The sequence below is a fragment of the Chelonia mydas genome, chromosome 3 (genome assembly GCF_015237465.2).
Source record: "Chelonia mydas isolate rCheMyd1 chromosome 3, rCheMyd1.pri.v2, whole genome shotgun sequence".
In the NCBI taxonomy this organism is placed as follows: Eukaryota; Metazoa; Chordata; order Testudines; family Cheloniidae; genus Chelonia; species Chelonia mydas.
The window spans coordinates 49,091,939-49,105,534 of record NC_057851.1 but is presented as its reverse complement, the minus strand read 5'-3'; the positions used below and the strand labels follow the sequence as shown (position 1 = coordinate 49,105,534).

Below are 13,596 nucleotides of genomic sequence, written 5' to 3'. Positions count from 1 at the left end.
TGGTGCATTTATTACAACACATACATGCGTACCACTAGTACCTTTTAGTGAAATGCCGATTACACTACTAGACCTCACTTTCTGGGCCACAGTGAATGGGAACTGCAATGATGAAAGTACCAAACAAAGAGATGAGGATTGTTAAGAAATTTGATAGGTGACCTATACCACACAATTTTAGAACTCAACATGCTGTTGGAGATAAAGTGTGGATGCTGGAGTTGAAAGACAAGGAAAAGCTGAACAAAGTCAAAACTTTTCGTCATGGGAAAATTAATTAGGGATGGAGAGTCACATGCCCAAACATGAATTTAGATTTATTTTATAAAATTAAGGGTAAAAAACATACAGTAGGTATAAAAAATGAAGTATACTAGTATACTGATGAAAAGTGGAGGTTTTTCTGACAAATATATATATATATATATAAGTCCAAAAAACAAACAAAAACAAAAACAGAAAGAGTAGGAGCTGCATATTGTATATCAAAATTGGGAATTAGTACTTCTAAAAGAATAACCAGTTATGTATCTGTCATGATACCCAAGCTAGTAGCAATAATGACAGTATTAAATTGGATCTGGGATGTATGCCCAGCAGCAGAAGTCATTTTTTTTTATTCAATCTCAAGCCTCATGGCGATAAATAAGGGTGTCTCAGTAGGTAGAAGTGATTTAATCAGTGAAATTATATAACAGAGTTAGTACAGATGTGGATTCATGTAGCATTAACTTGGATCCCAGCATATTGGAGTAACAGGGAATGAAATGACCAACAAATCTGTTATGAAAAAAGAAAAGGAGGAAGGATTGACATACAAATACCCTTGAGTAAAGAGGAATTCAAACGCTTAGTACAGAAAATTTTGAAAGAAAAATGGCAAGACATTTTGATTCATGAAAAAAGAGGAAGAAGATTTTTTGAATTGTACTCTAGAGTTGAGAATAATGACATACTTCAGGGCCTGGATAGGACTAATGAAGTGCTTTTGTTTAGAATACTATCTGGCCATTATGGCATAAACAAAAATCTTTTTCAAATCAAGAGACACAAAGATGGACTATTAAGGTAGAAGAAACAATTCATCACTGTTTAGGGGTACATAAGGGCTTTCATAAAGAAAAGGAAAAGCTTTCTGAGAAATTCAAATTTCTTAACAAATATCAGGGAAACGGGATATTATTAAAAAAAGCATTGTTATATTACCTGATTGACATAGGACAGAGATCTTGCTCTTTAGATGGCAGGTGTGCAGTGATCTTGCTCATTTTGTTGGTTTCTTGCCTTAAGTAAGCACCTAGACAGCCTGTACCTATTTGCTACCCATGTAGGTTAGCCAGGTTACATCACTAGAAGATTGGATGGGAAATTGGGCTTGTTACATGGTCAGGTCCCTGATCCTACTTAAGGTACCATAGGGTTGGCCCTACCAGTGTTTGATTCTCCAGCAGAATCTCCTAGCAGGAAATCCACTCACACTTTGCAACCACAAAATGTGATCCATTAAATTACAGCACAAGATGAGTACTTCTGCTGTACAGTGACACTATTATGCACAGCAGCAAAGCATGACATTTAATCCAACTCAGATGCCAGTATTTCCACAGATAAATAGAGAAGCAGTTAGACTAATAAGGTCCCCGCCTGGGGGTAATATCCCATATTAGTACATGTCAAAAATTTGATAGTCTAAATGTAATCTTTTTATTTGGGGGTCAAGTGTTCAAAATAAAGGAATGGGGCTTCGAAGCAATAAAATTTCAAGCCAAACAATGTTTTCAGATGACACGAATTTTCTACTAGTACCTAATCCTCCCTTTTCAAGGCTTGGCAGCACTGCAGCAATAATGAGTTTACTGATGCTAGAACTGAATCACTATATGGATACATTTCTGAACATCTGAATTTAAGTGCTCAATCCTGACCACAATAATTGTCACAGTGTACATAAATTGGAGGTATGTGGGCCAGATACTAGAAATTAATTTGACTGTAACAGTATTTGCTACTAATAAAATCACAGATTCAAGCTAAAAGAAAAGGAGTATGTGTGGCACCTTAGAGACTAACAAATTTATTTGAGCATAAGCTTTCGTGAGCTACAGCTCACTTCATCGGATGCATCCAGTGAAGTGAGCTGTAGCTCACGAAAGCTTATGCTCAAATATATTTGTTAGTTTCTAAGGTGCCACACGTACTCCTTTTTCTTTTTGTGGATACAGACTAACACGGCTGCTACTCTGAGACTCAAGCTAGTAAGCTCCATGATTTTACACGTTCCTAGTTTCTTATTTAAGGAAAACTGATTTCTACCACCAGACCAAAGTTATTTGCGTGCACAAAATACCAGAAATCTGTTTCTTATGCTGTCTTGCATTTATGTTAAATATATACAATGCTCCTATCAGTTTAGTACTAAGATTCTTTCTACAAGGAGAACAACAACTTCTAGTTTAGTGGTAGAACTGCTTTGCCAAGTGTAGCTTCTCCATTATAGTTTAAACTTTCATCATTACTGGAACGAAAACTAAAGAAGATAAACTTTTTTTACTTCCCAAGCAAGTTAGTTTTTTTGGTTTCCTTTTTTTAATCCCTTCCATCCCCTCCCCCTGCCCACACACACACTTGGTGAAATAAAAACACCCTCTGATTACTACATATCCATAAACTCCATATTTTCTAAAGATATTGTCAACAACATATTTATTTTCCTGAGGCCTTTCCTCAGGATACATCATTAAGTGGTTCTTTATTGTAAGTATATTTATATAACTATATAAATACTGCCACATCCAAGTGATCTACAAGGAGTTATTAAATCAGTTTTCCAAATAATTAATTTTCCAAAACTGTAGTTAGGATAGTCCAGACCAACGTTAGTTTTTTCAATACAAAATAAAGTGGGCACAGTAATAAGGCTGTCTTCTTAGTCACTATAAAGTAATATTTGATAGAGGAAAAGAACAGAAAATAATAGTATCCTGTTTCTGAAACTCTTTGTTCCATAAAACATGAGGAATTTACATAATACACATAATTTAATAACTTCGCTTAATCCTCCATTAAACTGGAAATAAAGTTCAGTGTGCTGAGCCCTTCAACTACTAATTTACTGGAGAGATTTTCTTATTTCTCACAAAGCATTCTTTTGACCCTAATATTTTTGCACAATACATATATATTGAGACAGAGCAAGGGGAGCAGGCACCATAAAAGAAGCTTCAGGGGAGCAAGTTTTTCATTTATTTAATAATAGCATTTCTCTCCCCCAGTGGGTGTTGTGGGGATAAATACATTAAATTACAGCGTTCAGATATTATAACAATGGGGGTCATATCAGTATCTAAGGTAGATGGAATTAAATTATTGGAGCAACATACAATGGTTCAGTTCATGTATCGTAAAGTATAAGGTGTTTATTTGAACCTATGGAGCATTCCTAGATTGTCGTTTCTGCATATGGCCTCCCTCTTCCAACAGGACCTATGACCTTCCTTCTCCTCCTTTCTCAGCTTGACTGGGCTCCTTTCCATCTCATATTTCCTTCCTTCATGCGAAGCCCAGAGACTCCTCTCTAGGGGCTAGATCATGAGTTTATGATCCACCCTGAATGCTGGGTATTGTATTGTTGTGCACCTTCTGTTGTGCATATGTTCCAGTTTGGGAGTTCCCCAGTGTAGGTACACCATGGGTGCAGGACAGGGATGCAAAACCAAGGATCTGACCACTTCCTGAACACTTCCACACACCTGCATGGGGAGTGGATATCACAACACTGTGGAGCCAGTTTCCACACCTCTGCTGCTACTAATGATATGGGTAGCTGGCACAGGGGGAGAAGGGCATGGCTTGCATGACTGTCTCATTAACTGGTCACAGTTTTTACCTCTATCTTCTGGGTGTGGCCAAGAGCCCTTTTGAAAAATCTTCTGAGAGCTTCCAGTAGGATTTCCTCCATCCCTTCCCTGTCCTTTTTTTTTTTTTTTTTTAATAAAAGCGGTCTGAATCCCCAGTCCCAATATTGCAAGGGATAGTGGGGAGCAAAGATCCTGGTATAACAGCTTCTTCCCACTGGGTTCCATTGCTTATATGGACCATTTAAAACAAAGACCACTCCATAGCTAGAAATCCCAAAATACCTTGTGCTATTTGTAAACCCTGAAGATGCTACATTCAGGGCTAAATCTAAATAAGAGTGGGTAGGGAGTGAGGGAATGGGAGGACAAAGTAATTTTGGTGGAACTTCTTGTTTTCCTCTACAAGAGAAAGAGATCTGAAGAGTAAACATTTCAGGATCCCTAAATGTGATTGTGGGAGTGCTCTCATATTTTTCAGGATCAGTTTGTCCATCTCTATGTATGGCTTTTATGGAAAACTCCTAATGAAATTAATTGAACATGTCATCCTTACTATAGGTTTATTAAACCATCCTGTAAAAATTCATAGACCGTTATAGCCCTGTTACGCAATTCTATAGGATGGTTCAAAAAACCTATAGACAGGATATCACTCTGTCAAATATTTAGCTATTTGTTAAGTAATTTCTATAGAATCCTGTTGGTTTCATCCTTATTCAACTGTGTAGAACTTTTTCCTTAAGGGTGAACAGTAGAAATTAAAATACTGAGGATTTTTTTTAAAAAAATCTTAAGGTCTGTGAATAAACAGAACCAAACACCATGTTTGTTTGCACACATTAAACTAGGTCCCCGTGCAGCAGAACATTTAAGCATATGCTTAAATACATTCCTAATCAGCAAAAAGCTTAAGAACATGCTTATGGTACATTAAAGTCAATGTTACTTGGGAGCGTGTGTCAAAAGTTAAGCATGTGCTAACGTACTTTAATGAAGAGGGATGAACTGCTGAACTGGGGTCCTAGCGAGCAGGATATCCTGCGTATTTTTAGATTTTGCAATGAAAGAGAAAATTGAAATTTAAATGGACTAGATGCTAGGCAGAATTAATACATTATGCTGTGTATATTTTCCCAATCTTTGCTGCAGTTTCTTCTCTATTTGTTCTGTAAATAAATGGAGAAGTACATTCTCCAAGGCTGCCAATCAGGTACCTTTCATGAGTACTAAATTCACCTACTGCATTTTCTATTAAATGAAAGCAAAATGCTTGTTACTATTTTGCAAGGACCTGAACTGGCAAACCCTGAAAACATATAACTCCCATTAATTCCAATAAAAGCTCTTGAAAGGTCAAGCCCTAAGTCTGAAAACCAAGGTTTAGGGTTTTTTAATGTTAAATGTTGTTTTGCATCTGTGACGCACAGCTAGAAACGGTTAAAAATCCTGCAAAATAAATAACCCTCAAAAGACATGTGGAGAGATAATGTTTATGTTTTTGTGTATTTGCATATGTATGAGTAGGGTTCACAATCTAATCAACAGTCCCTGTCTATGCTGTATTCTGTTAGTTCAGAGATCAAAAGAAGATCCTAGCATTTAAATGAATTGTAAACATGGGATAGCTTGGTATTCCTCTCTCTTTGAAAAGTACTGTGAATGGTGGAGGAACAAGCAAATGGCCTTATGTTAGTTCGTATAGACAAGAACCGGTGATGGATCTCCTTCAAAGTCATGCTAATTACCTTTTGAACTCCCAACTTGTCAAAAGACATGAAATTGTTTAAAAGATCCTTGGGTCCTGATTCTGTCATCTCAGCTCTGTTTAGAATTCACCAGGGGAAGTTTGAGTTGCAAGACTGAGGTCCCAGTTATGCTGGTATGCCCTGAATATGATATTTGGACATCGGACTATAACCTATGAACTATTTCTGAAAGAACTCTTTGCAACTACAGAGCTCACCATCTCTGCTTTGAATCTGCGCCTCAATGAATTGAACTCATGTCTGTATGTATATTGATCTTTTAACCAGACTCTTTCTCTTTTAATAAATTTTAGTTTAGTTAATAAGAATTGGCTGTCGCATGTATTTGAGTAAGATCTGAAACATTCATTAACCTGGGCAGTAATGTGTCCGATCCTTTGGGATTGGTAGAGCCTTTTCTTTTATATGATGAAATTTACAGACATTTTAATCATATTTGACATGGGTACCTGGATGGAGGCCTGAGGCTGGATCTCTTTAGGGGAACCGTGTTGTTTGGACTTCTGAATAACCAGTAAGGTCAAAAGAAGCTGTTTTATGCTGGCTTGGTGAATCTAAGTATTGGAATATCCACCAGCTTTACGGGGATTGTCTGCTCCATTCTTTGCAGTTCACCCTAATTGAGTGACCACAGCTGGCTCCCCACTAGGGAGCATCTAACTGTTTTTTCACAGCATCTCACTGTTTTTTTCTATATTTTGCATCAGTATAATTTTTTAAAGTATCTGAATTAGAATTATAACCAGTCATTAAATCAAAGCTCAATAAGTGGCATATGTTTTTTATTTCCCATGAGTAATGATTGTTTTTTTTTCATATTAGTTGAGGAAGAATAAGCTAGTGTTTTTTTTCTAAAATTTTAATTGAGCAAGATGGATTTAATTATACTTAATTGATCATAATAGTAGTTATTAACAACTTAATAATACCAATTAGTTTGATACTAACTGTTGTTTTATAGCCTCTTTAAGATAATAGCTTAATTAGATTATTATGCCAGATTTTCAACACAAATCACGTAATAAATCTTTTCAAATCTGTGGCATCAAAGGAGAAGTTTAGAATTGAAAATATAGGATCACCACAAGAACAAATCCTCAGTGTATAATTCTGATCCTGTTCAGAATCTTCAACTATAGGAACTGAATCTTTTTGAATAATTTTCCATCATTGTTACAAAACTTAACTTTGAGTCTCTGAAAGGATTCTTTCTTTCATTCCCTCATTTGAGAATGACTGAACATTCTATATTTTTGTTCCTATGAAAGTCTGTCACAAGAAAGAGAGCATAAAATAAAAAGTCACACATTAATAAAACGGGATTGCTCATGCATGCCTAACCTCAGGCTTTGTTCAAAAATGTCACCTTTTGGAGGAGATGTCAGGATATTTGATCATAACACAGACAGTGGACTCAAGGTGCCACAGCTGGTGTGGCCACAGAAGTCACAAGCATGAAAGTGACATTGAAGAGAGCATGGAAGGGACAGAGAATACAGAAAAGAGTTAGGTTTGAGCTGTAGTGTTGTTCCAGATTGCAACATTCGCAAAGTTTTAATAGCTTCAGGTCAATCTTTCTTCTTCAAGTATCAGAGTAGCAGCCGTGTTAGTCTGTATTCACAAAAAGAAAAGGAGTACTTGTGACACCTTAGAGACTAACCAATTTATTTGAGCATAAGCTTTCGTGAGCTACATGCATCCGATGAAGTGAGCTGTAGCTCACGAAAGCTTATGCTCAAATAAATTGGTTAGTCTCTAAGGTGCCACAAGTACTCCTTTGCTTCTTCAAGCATCTCTGTGGGTGCTCCACTTCAGGTGCACCTATGCCCTGCACTTTTGATCAGAGATTTTCGGTAGTAGTGCCCATTTGTCCTATGCATACACCCCACACATCCTCATGCCCTGCACAGAGGCTAGATGGAGCTGCACGGTTGAACCGCCCTCAGTCCTTCTCAACTGCCTCTGGCCTGAGAGGGAGTCTGCAAAGTGCGCCTGTTCTCTGTTGAGCATTAAGGCAGAGAGTTAGTTTATAGTTACTTACCTTTTAGTCTTTCTTTCTTTCTTTCTTTCTTTCTTTCTTTCTTACCTGTTGGAATACAAGACGTTGTGCCTTTCTATGAATTCTATTAGAGTTCATTTAGCAGTAGTAACAGACGTTCACACACCCTTAGGTCAGAGGCCAGGTGCAGCGAGTTCTCTGTCATGAGGAGTTGAAGTTTTGAGCTCCCTGTTTGTTTGTTTTTCAGGCAGTCAGATACACCCATGGTTTTATTTTTCCTCTTTGCTCACCCAACTAAGGCAAGATTCCTGAAAGCTTTGTCAAATATCTCCCCACAAATAAGAGAGCCTACTCCTAGGTGAATATTGTCCTTAATTGCTTTATGAAACATGCAGTTGAGCCACTAGCTCCATGCTCATTATTAGATTTATCTATGACAACAGTTTAATGATTACACCCTGGTGTCTGTGGCAAGATCAGATGCAGCTGTGGGCAACCCAATTCTCTCTTCTGTATTGAACTCTGCTCCAAACCTCCCATGTTAGGAGAGTACTGCTTGGAAGTCACCTGAAGTGGAGCAACAACAGGGACACTACTTAAAGAAGAAAGAGAGGTTATTTGCCTTGGGCAGTCACTGGAGTTCTTCAAGATGTGTGATGATGTGGGAGCTTCACTGCCTGCCCTCCTTCCTCTCTGCTTTGAAATCACCTTTATGGGGCTTTGTGGTGGAGAAGGACCTGAGCACAGTTTACCCATGCAACCCCATATAGCCTAGGTGTGAGGCATGAGGATGTGTGGAGTCTATGCATGGACTGAATGGGCACCACTGTGAAAAATCTTTGATCACAGGAGCAGGGCACAGGCACGCTCAAAATGGAGCACCCACAGGGGGACACATCTTGAAGAACTCCAGTTACTGTACAAGGTGAGTAATCTATTCTTACTTCCACCTTTTACAGAAAAGGTGCCAGGTTTGAAGTTCAAAGCTGGATCTGAATTTTGCCAATGCTCAGGCATGTTTGAGTTCAGGGTTTCAACTGTGTTCAACTCTACTGCAAATAAGACTTTTTCTTAAATTTCAGAGGCGAAACATTGTCTGAATTCATTGAAATTTAGGATCTTTTCCTTGGTTTTATTTATTTATTTTTCAAATGCCATAAATATTCAGTGTATTAGGACATCAACCATTGGAAAACTCACCGCTTTTAGTTTACTGTTTGAGGTAGGTATGCAATTATTTCTCAAGGCACAAAATGGCTTTCTTGGGACAAACACAAGAATATTAACATATGTAGTCATTCCTGGGAATAAAAAAACAAAAGCAATCTCCTTCCTGTCCCCTTCTATAATGTTTTGTGTGTGACAACTTATGGTTAACACTCTATGGCAGGGGTTCCCAAATTTGGTTCACGGCTTATTCAGAGTAAGCCCCTGGTGGGCTGTGACACGCTTTGTTTACCTGAGCGTCCACAGGTACAACTGCTTGCAGCTCCCAGTGGCTGCGGTTCACCATTCCCAGCCAATGGGAGCTGCGGGAAGTGGTGGCCCAGCCCGCGCCGCTTTCTACAGCTCCCATTAGCCGGGAATGGCAAACCACGGCCACTGGGAGCTGCGAGCAGCCGTACCTGCAGATGCTTAAGTAAACAGTGTGTCTTCGGCCCACCAGGGGCTTACCCTGAACAAGCCGCGAACCAAGTTTGGGAACCCCTGCTCTATGGGATAGTTGACAGTGCCTCACAATAAAAGGAAAAAAAAAAACAAGCTAGGGAAGAAATCAGCCCCCATACCTGAATGGACAGGACTACTGCATGTAGCAGTAAGAAACAGTAAGTTTTTGACTCCTTAGTTCCTCAGCAACATTAGCTTGTGTGCTTTCTGTTAGACCCAATGGGGGGAAATCAGCACCAGCAGCTATAATACGTGTAAGATGATGAAGCTACATAGCAAATACTTCATGACTAGGAGACAGAGGTAGATGTTCCTCACCTACATAAACTTACTGATAAACTGTGTGAGGTTTTGCCTTATTCTCTAAATTTTACTGCCTTGTTTCTTGATCCTGCAACTCTGTGTGGAGCCAGAATCAAGAGGCTGAATAAAGGGTCGAGGTCCTATCAGAAACTCAAAGCTTTGTAGAAGCATACTGTTGGATCAAATTTGTTTCCATTATGTAAATATTTTCATGGGATTTTTTTAAAATGAAAAATATTGCCATGCAATGGTTGCAACAAGATGCTCCTGCATGAAAACAGACAGTGAAAGCCTAGGTCGACTTACTGTGGTGTCTACACCATGCTGGGTCGACAGGAGACACTCTCCTCTCGTTCCCAGTGGAGCACCGGAGTCAACCCCAGAGCGCTCTGCCATCGATTTAGCAAGTCTTCATTAGACCCGCTAAATCGATCCCCAGTGCATCGATCGCAGAAGCGTTGATCCTGCAGTAGTGTAGACATAGCCTGAGTAAAGTAAAATTGACTAGTCTTTTTCACAATTCAGTCTAAGAAATGCAAAAAGGGAACATTTCACATAGTGAAGGTAAAACAAAGTACCTACCCCGCTCCCCACAATCAGCTTCAAGAATCTAAGATGCTGCTTGTAACATAGTTAAGGAAGTTGTTGTTTAAAATATATATATGGATTTTAACATGAGTGTCCCTTTATTACTGTAATTTACACTCTGATATATAATCATACTTGGATATAGCAGTTGCAACTCTTATTGTTATTCTTGCTCTATAGAAGGAATCTTAACTTTCCAACTTAAAATTTTATGCTTACAGTAAATATTCAACAAGGAGATCGTTTATAATGATCAAATCGAAAGTGAAATTGTTGGAGACAAGTTAAGTTTCAGTCTTCTTTTTGGATCAGTGGTTTTCCTTTCATTCAGGAAGACCAGATACTTGAGAGAATCCTGATTCCCAGCCTTACTGACATTTGATAAATCTAGAAAAATGAAATATGTTTGCTTTATTGCTTTTTACCATATTGCCACAATCCAATGCACTTTATTTAATCATCACTAATAAATGCCAAGAAGTATGGGGACACCACATGCAGAGATATAGAATTCATGCAAATGTTATTGTAATGTTAAGGAACCCTTATCCCTGTGGTATATCAAATAGTTGTCTGACCTTTCCATCCTTCCACCCTGAATGGCTTTGGGCAATGGATTTAATTCTACATAGACATAACTCATCTTCAAGGTTATAATTAATAGGTCAGTATTTAATGATTACATTTATGCAAGCACAAATTATGAATCTGAACAATTACTGCTATTTTGGGCTGAGGCACAATTACCAGTAGTTTCACCACCAGAAGTACTTTTCTGTATGCATTTCTACATTTATAATTATGCAAAAATCCTCATCTTCTCCCTTGACCTTTAAAGCACCGTATGTGCTGATTGTAGAAAAAGTATTTTAAATGCTTGATGGAAAATTTATACAGTGCATGTACTGTCAGGCAATTGTATCATCCACAAATGCTAAACAATAATGTTTTAAGGTTGTTAGTCTAATCTGGTCAGTCCGTATAAGATTCAATCAAGCACAATCAAAAGGTACATGGCTGGAACACTAATAAGCATAAGGTGAAACAAGTGCACAGTGTTGAATTGCAAGAGCTTGGTCTCTTAATATAAAGTACTGGGCAAGTTTCAAAATATGATATTTGCATATGCAAAAACAATATCTCTACTTATATAAATACATTGTTGATTGGCACACAAGTGCATGTATAGACTATTATGAAGCATATCAGCTGTGCATGCTATTTACAATTTTAATATAAGTCTACATATGTACATGTTATTAATTCTAGAGTTGCTGCTCAAAAATATGTGAAGGAATGAATATTCCTTAGTAACTTTCATAAACAAGTTATATGGGCAGCTTCCATTCCTTCAGCGCAGCTGTGGATGAATAAAAAACCCTAATAAATTAGGTTTCATATATTGCAGGAAAAATGCTTCCCATTATCAAAGAAAGGCAGGGGTGAAAGTAAGCTGGTATGGGCCAGTACGGCGTACCAGTAAAAAGTTGCCATCGGTACCAGCCCGTACTCAGCTGATGTTAAAGCACGGCTGTGGCCAGTGCCGCTGGAGCCCCAGGCGGCACTGGCCAGGGAGTGCGGATGAGATGACTGAGGGATACTGACCCCCAGCCCCGCCCCTTCCGCCCGAGGCCCCGCCCCTTCCCAGGGTCGGAACCGGCCCCCATACTGGTAAGTGCTTAATGTTACTTTCATCCCTGAAGAAAGGGAAAAGTTTTAGACATCTAAGTATCAGATTCTCTTAAAAAATTATCTCTACAGATCCCTGTTCTGGGACACACATCCAAAATGCCACATTGGGTTTAAACCTAATAGAAATACTTGAATGTTGACAAGAGAGACAAGGTGGGTGAGGTAATATATTTTATTGGACCAACTTCTGGTGGTGAGAGAGACAACTTTCAAGCTACACAGAGCAACACGGTCACTTGGAACTGTTAGCAAAACTATCATAGTGCATAAGCAAGAAACACTGCCAGCAGACTTTGTAGTATGCAAGTGATTAGTATGGTGTGTGTGTGTGTCCTTGTGCACATGTGTGTACAAAATCCCTATAGAATCTCTGCAAAAATCTTCTTTCACTTAATACCTTTGACAACAATTTTCTCCTTCCTCTTTTCCTTAATTTTGGCTATTAGAATGCTTCTAATATTTGATTAGAAGAGTCTGAAGGCAAAACCTATGCAGTGAAATTGAAACAAAGAATTATAGCAGCATTTTTTCCTTTCAACCTCTAAAGAAATGCCATCCTGGGTCCTATTTGAATATTTTAATGGGGATAATTACATAATGTGTAATCTTGTTAACGCTAGGCTTGTCCAACACAATTAATACAGATATGATCTTCTACAAAGAATGTGCTGCTGTATTCATTTCCCCATTGATATACAGGAGCAGGAACAAGCCACACGATTCTTATAACTTATTGTTTCTAAATGCAAAATAATTATTGTATAATGAAAATAAAATTAAATTAAAAAGTGTATGCCTTCTGCACCTTTACAATGCTAAGGAAGACATTCTGAGATTCAATCTAATAAGTGTTCTACCAGTTTTTATCAGGGAACTATAGTTTGAACCCACATATTCAGGTAAATGGCACAAATCCTGCTGGAATAATTAAACCATTCCATTCTTTAAAAAATGAAAATATGAGAAGATTTAAAATGTCATATTTTGACTATGCAGTACAAGCTTTAATTGTATTTCACCAGAATAACAGAAAAAAGCTAAATTTCATGGAAATGTCTTAAATAATAATTTCATGAGGATGGCATCCTTTCCACCATTTTTTAAAAATATTTCAGAGAATTTAACAAAGAATGATATCTCTCCTATCTAATTCTAGTCAACAAGTTGACTTTATGGGCAGAACATACAAACTAGAAAGTATATCATTCTCTGTTAAACCTGAGACCTTATTGTTTTCATCCTGCTACATTCTAAAGGACATTTACATAGTGTGGAAAAAGTATTTTGCTTGTGAAAGTGTTTAGAATGTAGTCCCTTCTGTTTAAATGCAATAAGTGTGTTGGCATGATTAAAGATTTCATGAAAGGAGTACAAACAAATTATGCAGAAAATAAACATATACCACTATCTACAAATGTTGCTAATGTAGGTCTGCTTTTGCTCCCACTGAAATAATTGGCAAAGTAAGACACTTCTTGGAGAATTCATTTTGCGTGTCAGTGGTTGGGAGAAGGAAGAAAATAAAAAAAGACTGGCTTTCATGAGCTATGTGTCACCAATCAAGGCTTCTGCAGCTAGCTCTGTGTTACCTAAGATTAACTGAATTCATGTATTTATCCACAGTATCCTAGTTACATTAGATAGGTAGCCTCTGCTTTTGATTTTGTTCATTTGCGGCATACCTTCCTGTTACAGCTGCAATATGAAGATCCTTGAATCATAT

At 37.9% G+C, this 13,596-nt stretch overlaps 1 protein-coding gene across 1 annotated transcript in view; it reads left to right on the top strand.

The window, feature by feature from the left end:
- LOC122464968 (protein eyes shut homolog) overlaps positions 1 to 13,596 on the top strand; it is a 31,753-nt gene that overhangs the window by 16,698 nt on the left and 1,459 nt on the right. The gene's annotated exons all lie outside the window — the stretch shown is intronic.